This window comes from Saccoglossus kowalevskii, chromosome 4 (assembly GCF_978046115.1).
Source record: "Saccoglossus kowalevskii chromosome 4, keSacKowa6.1, whole genome shotgun sequence".
Taxonomy (NCBI): Eukaryota; Metazoa; Hemichordata; class Enteropneusta; family Harrimaniidae; genus Saccoglossus; species Saccoglossus kowalevskii.
In genome coordinates, this window is record NC_140644.1 from 31381996 (window position 1) to 31405602 (window position 23607).

Consider the following 23607-nt stretch of genomic DNA (forward strand, 5'->3'; position numbering starts at 1 on the left):
TTGTGTAATAAACTCCGTTAGTTTGCAAAATGCCATGTATTTATCAGCGTAAGCAGTAAGAATGGTTGTGTGTGTACGTGTTCCTCTACGATTCATTCAGAAAATTTGGAGTGTGACGTCATTGCCCGTCCGATAAAAAAATATATGGTCATTTATGCTAATTTTTTCGTGACGACCTCGTTACTCCTGTTACTTCACACCTTCCATTGTGACGTCATCACCCAAATTATCATTGGCGACTAATTATGATAATGTATGCAAATGTTTTCACATTATCTTATTGTGACGTCATCTTCATCCAAATTCCCCGTCATTTATGATAATTTATGCACGGAACTCCATTGCGACGTCATCATTTATGTTAATTCATGCAAGGTTCCAATTGTGACGTCATCATTCATGCACCCATTGTGACGTCATGTTGAACAGCGCCCTCCCTAAAGTGTGAACTTAACTATTCATCTCTATTGTATTAACAGTCCTTTGATAACCGACAGTTTTCGTTCAGCATTTTATAGAAAGAACATTTTCCTTGTTTCAAACAGTATCTTTTTACTGGTTTCTTTCTTATCAACAATGTTTGTTCATAAGGAAAGTACTCTGTTGTAAATAAAATGAAGTTAATATGTCATACCTATACTGTATTTATAATCACATATGGTTTGATTTCTAGTCTTGGATCTACAGTGGTATCCTATTACAATATAAATACAGTGTTATAGTCGGTGTTGCATCGCTTGTAGATATATTCATGCAGGTTAGTTTGTATGCATGTTTTTTTATTTATTTCAGTAGTTAAATATCTGTAAATTACACTTCTGGTTCTTTTAAGGCGAATCAAACTATTTCAATAACGGATTGTGACTGATGCAACTATGCATTTTTAGAATATATTATCATTCAGTAGTTCGAGCCACCATTTCAAGTTATATTGTTGGAACAATTTGAAGTCTATGAAATGTTAAGTAGTATGTGTACTGTAATAAATGAAAATGTTATTCATAAGATATCAACGAGCAATTCAGTGGAATGGGTCGTAATTGAGTTTTATAGGGTGTCATTGATTCACTGAAACATATACAGGATTCTCTGCTTGTATTCACTGTGAAGATGTTTTGTTAGGATTAGTCGAAGATGTACACCATACTTTTGACTTGTGCTGATCAGTTAACAACATTTTTATCACGCAATTTGCATGCTAGTTGGCAAAAAATGCATGACAAGATTAATGGGGTTTCTTTGTAAAATATATTGATCAACTACTAGAGCTGAATTCCACAAGAGCCATGTTATATACAAAAGACAAATGCATATAATACCAAACATTCAGAGTAGACAACTTACCGACAGTATAGACTAGAAGGCACGTGATGTTTTTACTGACGATAAAAGTCGGAAGTTTTACGAATCTACTCGTATCATGTATGGTCAAACACCAATGTCTTTACCAACATACTCGTATCATGTATTGGCAAACACCAATGTCTTTACCAATCTACTCGTATTATGTATAGATAAACACCAATGTATGTACTAATCTACTCGTATCATGTATGGACAAACACCAATGTCTGTACTAATCTACTCGTATCATGTATGGACAAACACCAATGTCTTTACTAATCTACTCGTATAATGTATGGACAAACACCAATGTCTTTACAATATACTCGTATAATGTATGGACAAACACCAATGTCTGTACTAATTTACTCGTATAATGTATGGACAAACACCAATGTCTTTACAATATACTCGTATCATGTATGGGCAAACACCAATGTCTGTACTATTCTACTCGTATAATGTATGAACAAACACCAATGTCTTTACAATATACTCGTATAATGTATGGACAAACACCAATGTCTGTACTAATCTACTCGTATAATGTATGGACAAACACCAATGTCTTTACAATATACTCGTATCATGTATGGACAAACACCAATGTATGTACCAATCTACTCGTATAATGTATGGACAAACACCAATGTCTGTACTAATCTACTCGTATAATGTATGGACAATAACCAATGCCTTTACAATATACTCGTATAATGTATGGACAAACACCAATGTCTGTACTAATCTACTCGTATAATGTATGGACAAACACCAATGTCTTTACAATATACTCGTATAATGTATGGACAAACACCAATGTCTGTACTAATCTACTCGTATCATGTATGGACAAACACCAATGTCTTTACAATATACTCGTATCATGTATGGACAAACTCCAATGTCTCTACTAATCTACTCGTATTATGTATAGATAAACACCAATGTCTGTACTAATCTACTCGTATAATGTATGGACAAACACCAATGTCTTTACAATATACTCGTATAATGTATGGACAAACACCAATGTCTGTACTAATCTACTCGTATTATGTATGGACAAACACCAATGTCTGTACCAATCTACTCGTATTATGTATGGACAAACACCAATGTCTTTACAATATACTCGTATCATGTATGGACAAACACCAATGTCTGTACTAATCTACTCGTATTATGTATGGACAAACACCAATGTCTGTACCAATCTACTCGTATAATGTATGGACAAACACCAATGTCTTTACAATATACTCGTATCATGTATGGACAAACACCAATGTCTGTACTAATCTACTCGTATAATGTATGGACAAACACCAATGTCTTTACAATATACTCGTATAATGTATGGACAAACACCAATGTCTGTACTAATCTACTCGTATAATGCATGGACAAACACCAATGTCTTTACAATGTACTCGTATCATGTATGGACAAACACCAATGTCTTTACTAATCTACTCGTATAATGTATGGACAAACACCAATGTCTTTACAATATACTCGTATAATGTATGGACAAACACCAATGTCTGTACTAATTTACTCGTATAATGTATGGACAAACACCAATGTCTTTACAATATACTCGTATCATGTATGGACAAACACCAATGTCTGAACTATTCTACTCGTATAATGTATGGACAAACACCAATGTCTGTACTAATCTACTCGTATTATGTATGGACAAACACCAATGTCTGTACCAATCTACTCGTATTATGTATAGATAAACACCAATGTCTGTACTAATCTACTCGTATAATGTATGGACAAACACCAATGTCTTTACAATATACTCGTATAATGTATGGACAAACACCAATGTCTTTACAATATACTCGTATAATGTATGGACAAACACCAATGTCTGTACTAATTTACTCGTATAATGTATGGACAAACACCAATGTCTTTACAATATACTCGTATCATGTATGGACAAACACCAATATCTGAACTATTCTACTCGTATAATGTATGGACAAACACCAATGTCTGTACTAATCTACTCGTATTATGTATGGACAAACACCAATGTCTGTACTAATCTACTCGTATAATGTATGGACAAACACCAATGTCTTTACAATATACTCGTATTATGTATGGACAAACACCAATGTCTGTACTAATCTACTCGTATTATGTATGGACAAACACCAATGTCTGTACTAATCTACTCGTATAATGTATGGACAAACACCAATGTCTGTACCAATCTACTCGTATAATGTATGGACAAACACCAATGTCTGTACTAATCTACTCGTATAATGTATGGACAAACACCAATGTCTGTACTAATCTACTCGTATTATGTATGGACAAACACCAATGTCTTTACAATATACTCGTATCATGTATGGACAAACACCAATGTCTGTATTAATCTACTCGTATCATGTATGGACAAACACCAATGTCTGTACTAATCTACTCGTATAATGTATGGACAAACACCAATGTCTGTACCAATCTACTCGTATCATGTATGGACAAACACCAATGTATGTACTAATCTACTCGTATAATGTATGGACAAACACCAATGTCTTTACAATATACTCGTATCATGTATGGACAAACACCAATGTCTGTACTAATCTACTCGTATTATGTATGGACAAACACCAATGTCTTTACAATATACTCGTATCAAGTATGGACAAACACCAATGTCTGTACTAATTTACTCGTATAATGTATGGACAAACACCAATGTCTTTACAATATACTCGTATCATGTATGGACAAACACCAATGTCTGTACTAATCTACTCGTATTATGTATGGACAAACACCAATGTCTTTACAATATACTCGTATCATGTATGGACAAACACCAATGTCTGTACTAATTTACTCGTATAATGTATGGACAAACACCAATGTCTTTACAATATACTCGTATCATGTATGGACAAACACCAATGTCTGAACTATTCTACTCGTATAATGTATGGACAAACACCAATGTCTGTACTAATCTACTCGTATTATGTATGGACAAACACCAATGTCTGTACCAATCTACTCGTATTATGTATAGATAAACACCAATGTCTGTACTAATCTACTCGTATAATGTATGGACAAACACCAATGTCTTTACAATATACTCGTATAATGTATGGACAAACACCAATGTCTTTACAATATACTCGTATAATGTATGGACAAACACGAATGTCTGTACTAATTTACTCGTATAATGTATGGACAAACACCAATGTCTTTACAATATACTCGTATCATGTATGGACAAACACCAATGTCTGAACTATTCTACTCGTATAATGTATGGACAAACACCAATGTCTGTACTAATCTACTCGTATTATGTATGGACAAACACCAATGTCTTTACAATATACTCGTATCATGTATGGGCAAACACCAATGTCTGTACTATTCTACTCGTATTATGTATAGATAAACACCAATGTATGTACTAATCTACTCGTATTATGTATAGATAAACACCAATGTATGTACTAATCTACTCGTATCATGTATGGACAAACACCAATGTCTGTACTAATCTACTCGTATCATGTATGGACAAACACCAATGTCTTTACTAATCTACTCGTATAATGTATGGACAAACACCAATGTCTTTACAATATACTCGTATAATGTATGGACAAACACCAATGTCTGTACTAATTTACTCGTATAATGTATGGACAAACACCAATGTCTTTACAATATACTCGTATCATGTATGGGCAAACACCAATGTCTGTACTATTCTACTCGTATAATGTATGAACAAACACCAATGTCTTTACAATATACTCGTATAATGTATGGACAAACACCAATGTCTGTACTAATCTACTCGTATAATGTATGGACAAACACCAATGTCTTTACAATATACTCGTATCATGTATGGACAAACACCAATGTATGTACCAATCTACTCGTATAATGTATGGACAAACACCAATGTCTGTACTAATCTACTCGTATAATGTATGGACAATAACCAATGCCTTTACAATATACTCGTATAATGTATGGACAAACACCAATGTCTGTACTAATCTACTCGTATAATGTATGGACAAACACCAATGTCTTTACAATATACTCGTATAATGTATGGACAAACACCAATGTCTGTACTAATCTACTCGTATCATGTATGGACAAACACCAATGTCTTTACAATATACTCGTATCATGTATGGACAAACTCCAATGTCTCTACTAATCTACTCGTATTATGTATAGATAAACACCAATGTCTGTACTAATCTACTCGTATAATGTATGGACAAACACCAATGTCTTTACAATATACTCGTATAATGTATGGACAAACACCAATGTCTGTACTAATCTACTCGTATTATGTATGGACAAACACCAATGTCTGTACCAATCTACTCGTATTATGTATGGACAAACACCAATGTCTTTACAATATACTCGTATCATGTATGGACAAACACCAATGTCTGTACTAATCTACTCGTATTATGTATGGACAAACACCAATGTCTGTACCAATCTACTCGTATAATGTATGGACAAACACCAATGTCTTTACAATATACTCGTATCATGTATGGACAAACACCAATGTCTGTACTAATCTACTCGTATAATGTATGGACAAACACCAATGTCTTTACAATATACTCGTATAATGTATGGACAAACACCAATGTCTGTACTAATCTACTCGTATAATGCATGGACAAACACCAATGTCTTTACAATGTACTCGTATCATGTATGGACAAACACCAATGTCTTTACTAATCTACTCGTATAATGTATGGACAAACACCAATGTCTTTACAATATACTCGTATAATGTATGGACAAACACCAATGTCTGTACTAATTTACTCGTATAATGTATGGACAAACACCAATGTCTTTACAATATACTCGTATCATGTATGGACAAACACCAATGTCTGAACTATTCTACTCGTATAATGTATGGACAAACACCAATGTCTGTACTAATCTACTCGTATTATGTATGGACAAACACCAATGTCTGTACCAATCTACTCGTATTATGTATAGATAAACACCAATGTCTGTACTAATCTACTCGTATAATGTATGGACAAACACCAATGTCTTTACAATATACTCGTATAATGTATGGACAAACACCAATGTCTTTACAATATACTCGTATAATGTATGGACAAACACCAATGTCTGTACTAATTTACTCGTATAATGTATGGACAAACACCAATGTCTTTACAATATACTCGTATCATGTATGGACAAACACCAATATCTGAACTATTCTACTCGTATAATGTATGGACAAACACCAATGTCTGTACTAATCTACTCGTATTATGTATGGACAAACACCAATGTCTGTACTAATCTACTCGTATAATGTATGGACAAACACCAATGTCTTTACAATATACTCGTATTATGTATGGACAAACACCAATGTCTGTACTAATCTACTCGTATTATGTATGGACAAACACCAATGTCTGTACTAATCTACTCGTATAATGTATGGACAAACACCAATGTCTGTACCAATCTACTCGTATAATGTATGGACAAACACCAATGTCTGTACTAATCTACTCGTATAATGTATGGACAAACACCAATGTCTGTACTAATCTACTCGTATTATGTATGGACAAACACCAATGTCTTTACAATATACTCGTATCATGTATGGACAAACACCAATGTCTGTATTAATCTACTCGTATCATGTATGGACAAACACCAATGTCTGTACTAATCTACTCGTATAATGTATGGACAAACACCAATGTCTGTACCAATCTACTCGTATCATGTATGGACAAACACCAATGTATGTACTAATCTACTCGTATAATGTATGGACAAACACCAATGTCTTTACAATATACTCGTATCATGTATGGACAAACACCAATGTCTGTACTAATCTACTCGTATTATGTATGGACAAACACCAATGTCTTTACAATATACTCGTATCATGTATGGACAAACACCAATGTCTGTACTAATTTACTCGTATAATGTATGGACAAACACCAATGTCTTTACAATATACTCGTATCATGTATGGACAAACACCAATGTCTGTACTAATCTACTCGTATTATGTATGGACAAACACCAATGTCTTTACAATATACTCGTATCATGTATGGACAAACACCAATGTCTGTACTAATTTACTCGTATAATGTATGGACAAACACCAATGTCTTTACAATATACTCGTATCATGTATGGACAAACACCAATGTCTGAACTATTCTACTCGTATAATGTATGGACAAACACCAATGTCTGTACTAATCTACTCGTATTATGTATGGACAAACACCAATGTCTGTACCAATCTACTCGTATTATGTATAGATAAACACCAATGTCTGTACTAATCTACTCGTATAATGTATGGACAAACACCAATGTCTTTACAATATACTCGTATAATGTATGGACAAACACCAATGTCTTTACAATATACTCGTATAATGTATGGACAAACACCAATGTCTGTACTAATTTACTCGTATAATGTATGGACAAACACCAATGTCTTTACAATATACTCGTATCATGTATGGACAAACACCAATATCTGAACTATTCTACTCGTATAATGTATGGACAAACACCAATGTCTGTACTAATCTACTCGTATTATGTATGGACAAACACCAATGTCTGTACTAATCTACTCGTATAATGTATGGACAAACACCAATGTCTTTACAATATACTCGTATTATGTATGGACAAACACCAATGTCTGTACTAATCTACTCGTATTATGTATGGACAAACACCAATGTCTGTACTAATCTACTCGTATAATGTATGGACAAACACCAATGTCTGTACCAATCTACTCGTATAATGTATGGACAAACACCAATGTCTGTACTAATCTACTCGTATAATGTATGGACAAACACCAATGTCTGTACTAATCTACTCGTATTATGTATGGACAAACACCAATGTCTTTACAATATACTCGTATCATGTATGGACAAACACCAATGTCTGTATTAATCTACTCGTATCATGTATGGACAAACACCAATGTCTGTACTAATCTACTCGTATAATGTATGGACAAACACCAATGTCTGTACCAATCTACTCGTATCATGTATGGACAAACACCAATGTATGTACTAATCTACTCGTATAATGTATGGACAAACACCAATGTCTTTACAATATACTCGTATCATGTATGGACAAACACCAATGTCTGTACTAATCTACTCGTATTATGTATGGACAAACACCAATGTCTGTACTAATCTACTCGTATTATGTATGGACAAACACCAATGTCTGTACTAATCTACTCGTATAATGTATGGACAAACACCAATGTCTTTACAATATACTCGTATTATGTATGGACAAACACCAATGTCTGTACTAATCTACTCGTATTATGTATGGACAAACACCAATGTCTGTACTAATCTACTCGTATAATGTATGGACAAACACCAATGTCTGTACCAATCTACTCGTATAATGTATGGACAAACACCAATGTCTGTACTAATCTACTCGTATAATGTATGGACAAACACCAATGTCTGTACTAATCTACTCGTATTATGTATGGACAAACACCAATGTCTTTACAATATACTCGTATCATGTATGGACAAACACCAATGTCTGTATTAATCTACTCGTATCATGTATGGACAAACACCAATGTCTGTACTAATCTACTCGTATAATGTATGGACAAACACCAATGTCTGTACCAATCTACTCGTATCATGTATGGACAAACACCAATGTATGTACTAATCTACTCGTATAATGTATGGACAAACACCAATGTCTTTACAATATACTCGTATCATGTATGGACAAACACCAATGTCTGTACTAATCTACTCGTATTATGTATGGACAAACACAATGTCTTTACAATATACTCGTATCATGTATGGACAAACACCAATGTCTGTACTAATCTACTCGTATTATGTATGGACAAACACCAATGTCTGTACCAATCTACTCGTATAATGTATGGACAAACACCAATGTCTTTACAATATACTCGTATCATGTATGGAAAAACACCAATGTCTGTACTAATCTACTCGTATAATGTATGGACAAACACCAATGTCTTTACAATATACTCGTATAATGTATGGACAAACACCAATGTCTGTACTAATCTACTCGTATAATGTATGGACAAACACCAATGTCTTTACAATGTACTCGTATCATGTATGGACAAACACCAATGTCTTTACTAATCTACTCGTATAATGTATGGACAAACACCAATGTCTTTACAATATACTCGTATCATGTATGGACAAACACCAATGTCTGTACTAATCTACTCGTATTATGTATGGACAAACACCAATGTCTTTACAATATACTCGTATCATGTGTGGACAAACACCAATGTCTGTACTAATCTACTCGTATAATGTATAGACAAACACCAATGTCTTTACAATATACTCGTATCATGTATGGACAAACACCAATGTCTGTACTAATCTACTCGTATTATGTATGGACAAACACCAATGTCTGTACTAATCTACTCGTATTATGTATGGACAAACACCAATGTCTGTACTAATCTACTCGTATAATGTATGGACAAACACCAATGTCTGTACCAATCTACTCGTATAATGTATGGACAAACACCAATGTCTGTACTAATCTACTCGTATAATGTATGGACAAACACCAATGTCTGTACCAATCAACTCGTATAATGTATGGACAAACACCAATGTCTGTACTAATCTACTCGTATTATGTATGGACAAACACCAATGTCTTTACAATCTACTCGTATAATGTATGGACAAACACCAATGTCTGTACCAATCTTCTCGTATCATGTATGGACAAACACCAATGTATGTACTAATCTACTCGTATAATGTATGGACAAACACCAATGTCTTTACAATATACTCGTATCATGTATGGACAAACACCAATGTCTGTACTAATCTACTCGTATTATGTATGGACAAACACCAATGTCTTTACAATATACTCGTATCATGTATGGACAAACACCAATGTCTGTACTAATCTACTCGTATTATGTATGGACAAACACCAATGTCTGTACCAATCTACTCGTATCATGTATGGACAAACACCAATGTATGTACTAATCTACTCGTATAATGTATGGACAAACACCAATGTCTTTACAATATACTCGTATCATGTATGGACAAACACCAATGTCTGTACTAATCTACTCGTATTATGTATGGACAAACACAATGTCTTTACAATATACTCGTATCATGTATGGACAAACACCAATGTCTGTACTAATCTACTCGTATTATGTATGGACAAACACCAATGTCTGTACCAATCTACTCGTATAATGTATGGACAAACACCAATGTCTTTACAATATACTCGTATCATGTATGGAAAAACACCAATGTCTGTACTAATCTACTCGTATAATGTATGGACAAACACCAATGTCTTTACAATATACTCGTATAATGTATGGACAAACACCAATGTCTGTACTAATCTACTCGTATAATGTATGGACAAACACCAATGTCTTTACAATGTACTCGTATCATGTATGGACAAACACCAATGTCTTTACTAATCTACTCGTATAATGTATGGACAAACACCAATGTCTTTACAATATACTCGTATCATGTATGGACAAACACCAATGTCTGTACTAATCTACTCGTATTATGTATGGACAAACACCAATGTCTTTACAATATACTCGTATCATGTGTGGACAAACACCAATGTATGTACTAATCTACTCGTATAATGTATAGACAAACACCAATGTCTTTACAATATACTCGTATCATGTATGGACAAACACCAATGTCTGTACTAATCTACTCGTATTATGTATGGACAAACACCAATGTCTGTACTAATCTACTCGTATTATGTATGGACAAACACCAATGTCTGTACTAATCTACTCGTATAATGTATGGACAAACACCAATGTCTGTACCAATCTACTCGTATAATGTATGGACAAACACCAATGTCTGTACTAATCTACTCGTATAATGTATGGACAAACACCAATGTCTGTACCAATCTACTCGTATAATGTATGGACAAACACCAATGTCTGTACTAATCTACTCGTATTATGTATGGACAAACACCAATGTCTTTACAATCTACTCGTATAATGTATGGACAAACACCAATGTCTGTACCAATCTTCTCGTATCATGTATGGACAAACACCAATGTATGTACTAATCTACTCGTATAATGTATGGACAAACACCAATGTCTTTACAATATACTCGTATCATGTATGGACAAACACCAATGTCTGTACTAATCTACTCGTATTATGTATGGACAAACACCAATGTCTTTACAATATACTCGTATCATGTATGGACAAACACCAATGTCTGTACTAATCTACTCGTATTATGTATGGACAAACACCAATGTCTGTACCAATCTACTCGTATAATGTATGGACAAACACCAATGTCTTTACAATATACTCGTATCATGTATGGACAAACACCAATGTCTGTACTAATCTACTCGTATAATGTATAGACAAACACCAATGTCTTTACAATATACTCGTATAATGTATGGACAAACACCAATGTCTGTACTAATCTACTCGTATTATGTATGGACAAACACCAATGTCTGTACTAATCTACTCGTATAATGTATGGACAAACACCAATGTCTTTACAATATACTCGTATAATGTATGGACAAACACCAATGTCTGTACTAATCTACTCGTATTATGTATGGACAAACACCAATGTCTTTACAATATACTCGTATCATGTATGGACAAACACCAATGTCTGTACTAATCTACTCGTATAATGTATGGACAAACACCAATGTCTGTACCAATCTACTCGTATAATGTATGGACAAACACCAATGTCTGTACTAATCTACTCGTATAATGTATGGACAAACACCAATGTCTGTACTAATCTACTCGTATTATGTATGGACAAACACCAATGTCTTTACAATATACTCGTATCATGTATGGACAAACACCAATGTCTGTATTAATCTACTCGTATCATGTATGGACAAACACCAATGTCCGTACTAATCTACTCGTATAATGTATGGACAAACACCAATGTCTGTACCAATCTACTCGTATCATGTATGGACAAACACCAATGTATGTACTAATCTACTCGTATAATGTATGGACAAACACCAATGTCTTTAAAATATACTCGTATCATGTATGGACAAACACCAATGTCTGTACTAATCTACTCGTATTATGTATGGACAAACACCAATGTCTTTACAATATACTCGTATCATGTATGGACAAACACCAATGTCTGTACTAATCTACTCGTATTATGTATGGACAAACACCAATGTCTGTACCAATCTACTCGTATAATGTATGGACAAACACCAATGTCTTTACAATATACTCGTATCATGTATGGAAAAACACCAATGTCTGTACTAATCTACTCGTATAATGTATGGACAAACACCAATGTCTTTACAATATACTCGTATAATGTATGGACAAACACCAATGTCTGTACTAATCTACTCGGATAATGTATGGACAAACACCAATGTCTTTACAATGTACTCGTATCATGTATGGACAAACACCAATGTCTTTACTAATCTACTCGTATAATGTATGGACAAACACCAATGTCTTTACAATATACTCGTATAATGTATGGACAAACACCAATTTCTGTACTAATTTACTCGTATAATGTATGGACAAACACCAATGTCTTTACAATATACTCGTATCATGTATGGACAAACACCAATGTCTGTACTATTCTACTCGTATAATGTATGGACAAACACCAATGTCTTTACAATATACTCGTATAATGTATGGACAAACACCAATGTCTGTACTAATCTACTCGTATAATGTATGGACAAACACCAATGTCTTTACAATATACTCGTATCATGTATGGACAAACACCAATGTATGTACCAATCTACTCGTATAATGTATGGACAAACACCAATGTCTGTACTAATCTACTCGTATAATGTATGGACAATAACCAATGCCTTTACAATATACTCGTATAATGTATGGACAAACACCAATGTCTGTACTAATCTACTCGTATCATGTATGGACAAACACCAATGTCTGTACTAATCTACTCGTATAATGTATGGACAAACACCAATGTCTGTACTAATCTACTCGTATTATGTATGGACAAACACCAATGTCTTTACAATATACTCGTATCATGTATGGACAAACACCAATGTCTGTATTAATCTACTCGTATCATGTATGGACAAACACCAATGTCCGTACTAATCTACTCGTATAATGTATGGACAAACACCAATGTCTGTACCAATCTACTCGTATCATGTATGGACAAACACCAATGTATGTACTAATCTACTCGTATAATGTATGGACAAACACCAATGTCTTTACAATATACTCGTATCATGTATGGACAAACACCAATGTCTGTACTAATCTACTCGTATTATGTATGGACAAACACCAATGTCTTTACAATATACTCGTATCATGTATGGACAAACACCAATGTCTGTACTAATCTACTCGTATTATGTATGGACAAACACCAATGTCTGTACCAATCTACTCGTATAATGTATGGACAAACACCAATGTCTTTACAATATACTCGTATCATGTATGGAAAAACACCAATGTCTGTACTAATCTACTCGTATAATGTATGGACAAACACCAATGTCTTTACAATATACTCGTATAATATATGGACAAACACCAATGTCTGTACTAATCTACTCGGATAATGTATGGACAAACACCAATGTCTTTACAATGTACTCGTATCATGTATGGACAAACACCAATGTCTTTACTAATCTACTCGTATAATGTATGGACAAACACCAATGTCTTTACAATATACTCGTATAATGTATGGACAAACACCAATTTCTGTACTAATTTACTCGTATAATGTATGGACAAACACCAATGTCTTTACAATATACTCGTATCATGTATGGACAAACACCAATGTCTGTACTATTCTACTCGTATCATGTATGGACAAACACCAATGTCTTTACAATATACTCGTATCATGTATGGACAAACTCCAATGTCTCTACTAATCTACTCGTATTATGTATAGATAAACACCAATGTATGTACTAATCTACTCGTATAATGTATGGACAAACACCAATGTCTTTACAATATACTCATATAATGTATGGACAAACACCAATGTCTGTACCAATCTACTCGTATTATGTATAGATAAACACCAATGTCTGTACTAATCTACTCGTATAATGTATGGACAAACACCAATGTCTTTACAATATACTCGTATAATGTATGGACAAACACCAATGTCTGTACTAATCTACTCGTATTATGTATGGACAAACACCAATGTCTTTACAATATACTCGTATCATGTATGGACAAACACCAATGTCTGTACTAATCTACTCGTATAATGTATGGACAAACACCAATGTCTGTACCAATCTACTCGTATTATGTATGGACAAACACCAATGTCTGTACCAATCTACTCGTATAATGTATGGACAAACACCAATGTCTTTACAATATACTCGTATCATGTATGGAAAAACACCAATGTCTGTACTAATCTACTCGTATAATGTATGGACAAACACCAATGTCTTTACAATATACTCGTATAATGTATGGACAAACACCAATGTCTGTACTAATCTACTCGGATAATGTATGGACAAACACCAATGTCTTTACAATGTACTCGTATCATGTATGGACAAACACCAATGTCTTTACTAATCTACTCGTATAATGTATGGACAAACACCAATGTCTTTACAATATACTCGTATAATGTATGGACAAACACCAATTTCTGTACTAATTTACTCGTATAATGTATGGACAAACACCAATGTCTTTACAATATACTCGTATCATGTATGGACAAACACCAATGTCTGTACTATTCTACTCGTATAATGTATGGACAAACACCAATGTCTTTACAATATACTCGTATAATGTATGGACAAACACCAATGTCTGTACTAATCTACTCGTATAATGTATGGACAAACACCAATGTCTTTACAATATACTCGTATCATGTATGGACAAACACCAATGTATGTACCAATCTACTCGTATAATGTATGGACAAACACCAATGTCTGTACTAATCTACTCGTATAATGTATGGACAATAACCAATGCCTTTACAATATACTCGTATAATGTATGGACAAACACCAATGTCTGTACTAATCTACTCGTATAATGTATGGACAAACACCAATGTCTTTACAATATACTCGTATAATGTATGGACAAACACCAATGTCTGTACTAATCTACTCGTATCATGTATGGACAAACACCAATGTCTGTACTAATCTACTCGTATAATGTATGGACAAACACCAATGTCTGTACTAATCTACTCGTATTATGTATGGACAAACACCAATGTCTTTACAATATACTCGTATCATGTATGGACAAACACCAATGTCTGTATTAATCTACTCGTATCATGTATGGACAAACACCAATGTCCGTACTAATCTACTCGTATAATGTATGGACAAACACCAATGTCTGTACCAATCTACTCGTATCATGTATGGACAAACACCAATGTATGTACTAATCTACTCGTATAATGTATGGACAAACACCAATGTCTTTACAATATACTCGTATCATGTATGGACAAACACCAATGTCTGTACTAATATACTCGTATTATGTATGGACAAACACCAATGTCTTTACAATATACTCGTATCATGTATGGACAAACACCAATGTCTGTACTAATCTACTCGTATTATGTATGGACAAACACCAATGTCTGTACCAATCTACTCGTATAATGTATGGACAAACACCAATGTCTTTACAATATACTCGTATCATGTATGGAAAAACACCAATGTCTGTACTAATCTACTCGTATAATGTATGGACAAACACCAATGTCTTTACAATATACTCGTATAATGTATGGACAAACACCAATGTCTGTACTAATCTACTCGGATAATGTATGGACAAACACCAATGTCTTTACAATGTACTCGTATCATGTATGGACAAACACCAATGTCTTTACTAATCTACTCGTATAATGTATGGACAAACACCAATGTCTTTACAATATACTCGTATAATGTATGGACAAACACCAATTTCTGTACTAATTTACTCGTATAATGTATGGACAAACACCAATGTCTTTACAATATACTCGTATCATGTATGGACAAACACCAATGTCTGTACTATTCTACTCGTATCATGTATGGACAAACACCAATGTCTTTACAATATACTCGTATCATGTATGGACAAACTCCAATGTCTCTACTAATCTACTCGTATTATGTATAGATAAACACCAATGTATGTACTAATCTACTCGTATAATGTATGGACAAACACCAATGTCTTTACAATATACTCGTATAATGTATGGACAAACACCAATGTCTGTACCAATCTACTCGTATTATGTATAGATAAACACCAATGTCTGTACTAATCTACTCGTATAATGTATGGACAAACACCAATGTCTTTACAATATACTCGTATAATGTATGGACAAACACCAATGTCTGTACTAATCTACTCGTATTATGTATGGACAAACACCAATGTCTTTACAATATACTCGTATCATGTATGGACAAACACCAATGTCTGTACTAATCTACTCGTATAATGTATGGACAAACACCAATGTCTGTACCAATCTACTCGTATAATGTATGGACAAACACCAATGTCTGTACTAATCTACTCGTATTATGTATGGACAAACACCAATGTCTTTACAATCTACTCGTATAATGTATGGACAAACACCAATGTCTGTACTAATCTACTCGTATAATGTATGGACAAACACCAATGTCTGTACTAATCTATTCGTATTATGTATGGACAAACACCAATGTCTTTACAATATACTCGTATCATGTATGGACAAACACCAATGTCTGTATTAATCTACTCGTATCATGTATGGACAAACACCAATGTCTGTACTAATCTACTCGTATAATGTATGGACAAACACCAATGTCTGTACCAATCTACTCGTATCATGTATGGACAAACACCAATGTATGTACTAATCTACTCGTATAATGTATGGACAAACACCAATGTCTTTACAATATACTCGTATCATGTATGGACAAACACCAATGTCTTTACTAATCTACTCGTATAATGTATGGACAAACACCAATGTCTTTACAATATACTCGTATAATGTATGGACAAACACCAATGTCTGTACTAATTTACTCGTATAATGTATGGACAAACACCAATGTCTTTACAATATACTCGTATCATGTATGGACAAACACCAATGTCTGTACTATTCTACTCGTATAATGTATGGACAAACACCAATGTCTTTACAATATACTCGTATAATGTATGGACAAACACCAATGTCTGTACTAATCTACTCGTATAATGTATGGACAAACACCAATGTCTTTACAATATACTCGTATCATGTATGGACAAACACCAATGTATGTACCAATCTACTCGTATAATGTATGGACAAACACCAATGTCTGTACTAATCTACTCGTATAATGTATGGACAATAACCAATGCCTTTACAATATACTCGTATAATGTATGGACAAACACCAATGTCTGTACTAATCTACTCGTATAATGTATGGACAAACACCAATGTCTTTACAATATACTCGTATAATGTATGGACAAACACCAATGTCTGTACTAATCTACTCGTATCATGTATGGACAAACACCAATGTCTTTACAATATACTCGTATCATGTATGGACAAACTCCAATGTCTCTACTAATCTACTCGTATTATGTATAGATAAACACCAATGTCTGTACTAATCTACTCGTATAATGTATGGACAAACACCAATGTCTTTACAATATACTCGTATAATGTATGGACAAACACCAATGTCTGTACTAATCTACTCGTATTATGTATGGACAAACACCAATGTCTGTACCAATCTACTCGTATTATGTATAGATAAACACCAATGTCTGTACTAATCTACTCGTATAATGTATGGACAAACACCAATGTCTTTACAATATACTCGTATCATGTATGGACAAACACCAATGTCTGTACTAATCTACTCGTATTATGTATGGACAAACACCAATGTCTGTACCAATCTACTCGTATAATGTATGGACAAACACCAATGTCTTTACAATATACTCGTATCATGTATGGACAAACACCAATGTCTGTACTAATCTACTCGTATAATGTATGGACAAACACCAATGTCTTTACAATATACTCGTATAATGTATGGACAAACACCAATGTCTGTACTAATCTACTCGTATAATGTATGGACAAACACCAATGTCTTTACAATGTACTCGTATCATGTATGGACAAACACCAATGTCTTTACTAATCTACTCGTATAATGTATGGACAAACACCAATGTCTTTACAATATACTCGTATAATGTATGGACAAACACCAATGTCTGTACTAATTTACTCGTATAATGTATGGACAAACACCAATGTCTTTACAATATACTCGTATCATGTATGGACAAACACCAATGTCTGTACTATTCTACTCGTATAATGTATGGACAAACACCAATGTCTTTACAATATACTCGTATAATGTATGGACAAACACCAATGTCTGTACTAATCTACTCGTATAATGTATGGACAAACACCAATGTCTTTACAATATACTCGTATCATGTATGGACAAACACCAATGTATGTACCAATCTACTCGTATAATGTATGGACAAACACCAATGTCTGTACTAATCTACTCGTATAATGTATGGACAATAACCAATGCCTTTACAATATACTCGTATAATGTATGGACAAACACCAATGTCTGTACTAATCTACTCGTATAATGTATGGACAAACACCAATGTCTTTACAATATACTCGTATAATGTATGGACAAACACCAATGTCTGTACTAATCTACTCGTATCATGTATGGACAAACACCAATGTCTTTACAATATACTCGTATCATGTATGGACAAACTCCAATGTCTCTACTAATCTACTCGTATTATGTATAGATAAACACCAATGTCTGTACTAATCTACTCGTATAATGTATGGACAAACACCAATGTCTTTACAATATACTCGTATAATGTATGGACAAACACCAATGTCTGTACTAATCTACTCGTATTATGTATGGACAAACACCAATGTCTGTACCAATCTACTCGTATTATGTATAGATAAACACCAATGTCTGTACTAATCTACTCGTATAATGTATGGACAAACACCAATGTCTTTACAATATACTCGTATAATGTATGGACAAACACCAATGTCTGTACTAATCTACTCGTATAATGTATGGACAAACACCAATGTCTTTACAATATACTCGTATCATGTATGGACAAACTCCAATGTCTCTACTAATCTACTCGTATTATGTATAGATAAACACCAATGTCTGTACTAATCTACTCGTATAATGTATGGACAAACACCAATGTCTTTACAATATACTCGTATAATGTATGGACAAACACCAATGTCTGTACTAATCTACTCGTATTATGTATGGACAAACACCAATGTCTGTACCAATCTACTCGTATTATGTATAGATAAACACCAATGTCTGTACTAATCTACTCGTATAATGTATGGACAAACACCAATGTCTTTACAATATACTCGTATAATGTATGGACAAACACCAATGTCTGTACTAATCTACTCGTATAATGTATGGACAAACACCAATGTCTTTACAATATACTCGTATTATGTATGGACAAACACCAATGTCTGTACTAATCTACTCGTATTATGTATGGACAAACATCAATGTATGTACCAATCTACTCGTATTGTGTATGGACAAACACCAATGTATGTACTAATCTACTCGTATCATGTATGGACAAACACCAATGTCTTTATAATATACTCGTATCATGTATGGACAAACACCAATGTCTGTACTAATCTACTCGTATTATGTATGGACAAACACCAATGTATGTACCAATCTACTCGTATTATGTATGGACAAACACCAATGTCTGTACTAATCTACTCGTATCATGTATGGACAAACACCAATGTCTTTACAATATACTCGTATCATGTATGGACAAACACCAATGTATGTACCAATCTACTCGTATCATGTATGGGCAAACATCATTGTCTGTACTAATCTACTCGTATCATGTATGGATGTTACGTTTGTGTTTATTTTTATGTATTTATTATTTGTGTAATTTGTAGTTGGGGTTTTATTGAAACGTCGTATTGTCCTCGGTCGCTTTATGTTGTGTTCTTTTGTCAATTTATCCCTATTTTGCATATTTATTTGTACTGAGTTAGGGAGTCTGCTTTGGCTATAAAAGCCTTTTGTTTTACGTTGACGAGGTAGACGGCAATTAGACGGTAGACTGATAGCAAGAAGACTCCAAATAGACGGTGAACTGATAGCACTATAATTTTTACCAGTATCACTGACTGGTTTATCAGTTTATTAGGAAATGGGGATTGTTCTTGAACATTGTTAGCTGTCCGGTCTGGCTTGTGTTTTCATTCCGGTGACGTGTTGGAAGAATCTGGAAGAAGTCCACGTGTGAGCTGAAACTTGGTACGCTTCGACGGAGATGAATGAATGAAGATTGACACCACCTGGGAGTCGTGACAAAAGTTCGAAGACGACGGAGTGACAGGCCAGCACAGAACGAACTCTTTGATTTGATAAGTATTGTTAATTTTGACTGTTTGTTCTTTTTGCCGTTTTTAAACGGAAGTCTATATTGGATGTATGTTACTGCTAGCATTTTTGTTTGAGGTGTGGTGTAGCACACAAAGTTATGTGACATTTCAATAGGCCATTGAAAATATACTACTGTACTATCTTGCACACTGCTTGCGTTCGGGCGTTTTATTTGTTATACGAGTCGAGTACCAGCGTCTGAACGTAATAACATGGGGGCTCGTCCGGGATTGTAACATAAGGCAATATATTGTTGTGTGACAAAACGTGAAGGCTGTACCAACCGTTCTTATTTTGGCCACGTGCAGGTGCATACGTGGTTAAAGTACGGTGTCAGATCGTGGCGTCACATAGCGTGTGTTGCCGGCGTAACAATTTTTAGGTGGGAGATCCTAATAAAATGATGTGTGTATTTCAAATAGAAGCTGACATTTTTGGACTAACATTATGTAATTGAAACACAAAATAGAAGTATTAGAGGGATTACAAAAGAGGCTATAGTTAATATGGGCAGATGATTTTCTGGAGCTGTTGGTAAATTTATGTAATTGATTTTGCTGTGACAATGTATACATGTATGAACAATTATGTGAGAATGGTGTTGTGTGTTATAGGAAGTAGGTGATGTCTTGCGTCTTTTGGTTATGTCATTTGAATCAAGAGGGTTAACGTACTTGATCGGAAAGAATGATTATATTTGTTCTTTGGCAGTGAATGGCTTATTTGTACTTGACTGTGACCCACCCACCACTCGATTGTAATTTGGCCAGCTGCTATTAGACATCACTCAGCATGACTATTTGGAAGACAACCATGTAAAAATAGTGTGAATAGAATAAACGTCTGTGATGAACAAGGAAAAAATAAAGTTTTTATTTTTTATCTTAACCATCAATATACAACAAGTTTACAAAAAAATTCGAGTAAGAATAATGTAAAAAGTTGAACCAATAGGAGATACAGGTGATGGTTGAATTATCTCGCCTGGAAGAAAATAAAAAAACAAGTGGTAAGGATTATATATTGCAATGAATGAATGATTGATTTGAGTAAGGTGTTGAGTAGAGGAATGTTCAATAGGAAGAACATTTTTGAAATGCTTTGGATATGATTGGACTTTCCATAAATTAAATCTTGAGGCACATTGTAAATAACTAGTGAGAGGATGCTGAAAGCACTACCGTGCATTCAAGCATCCTCTCAATGAAAACACAGGTTATGCACATTATAATGAGGTAAATTAGTGTTGTAAACGGAGTGTCATGATTAAATCTGGTATGATGTGCATGGAACGACGAGTGGTGCAAAAGCAGATAAGTGTCGACAGAAGACCCAAATGATAGATATCACCACCAACCAATTTGGTAGTAGTCATATTGCCGAAAATACTATATCTTGTTTTCAATAAGTATATGTGTAGCAACAATAAACTGTACAAAACCAGTAGTTAACTGTTTACCAGACAGTATTATAGACCCATATCATGCAAAGTTACAGGGTGTTGTACAAATATACCCCCTTACTTTTAGGCTATTGTATGTTCATCCAACTGTCCATTCAGAATGAATAAGAAATAAAGTAGGTGCAAAGAGACTATATGGAATGTAATTGTACTTCATAGAGTTATCAATGATGACATCAATTCCATCAGACTGATAGAACCGGTAAAAGTAATGAATTTATCGCATGGCAATGGTAATGTATCATCTGACATACCGTATAACCGGAGTGAATTGACCATGTGCAAAAACAGCATTGTTGTGTTGCATAAGACAGCCCACACACATGCTATAAGGAGTAAACTTCTTGTATCACCAATGACATGGCTGTAAATGAGTCAACATGAAACCAGAAACATAAAATGTAAATACATGGACCTGTTTGTACAGAATCTCAGTTCATCCCTCATTATTTATGTGGATCATGTTAAAAAGATCTCAAACCATTATGAGGCCAATGAAAAACAAATTTGGTGTTTCCAATATTAGAGTGAAAACTATTGGGTAGTTAGGCAGGGATTTTATTATTTTAGATTTATTTTTTTTTCCCCCAACATGTTCTGTCTATATCAAATACAATCATTTTAAACTATTTTTTTTTTTTTTTGCATGGTGATATTACTATCAAATTGTGTTTATTTTAGAAAAAGGTAACTCATTTCCATAAAAATAAAATTAATAACAAATGACAACACGTGTCATTGTTTAAGGTTGAGGTGAGTGGCATGAACTGTTGATTGGTGGCACCATTTCAAAAGTGGCAGCTGGCAACAGAAAAACCTTCACTGATGTGTATGTAGTGAGCACAAGGAATTGGCCCTATCAGTTTCTGCCTAATAAATGACGGTTATGTACATTCCTG

At 34.2% G+C, this 23607-nt stretch overlaps 1 long non-coding RNA gene across 1 annotated transcript; it reads left to right on the plus strand.

The window, feature by feature from the left end:
• Positions 1–715: 715 nt before the first annotated feature.
• On the plus strand, positions 716–21393 carry LOC146747355 (uncharacterized). The gene is made up of 2 exons (XR_014929210.1): positions 716–757; positions 21000–21393. It is a non-coding gene; the product is annotated as an uncharacterized LOC146747355 (long non-coding RNA).
• The last annotated feature ends 2214 nt before the right edge of the window (positions 21394–23607 follow it).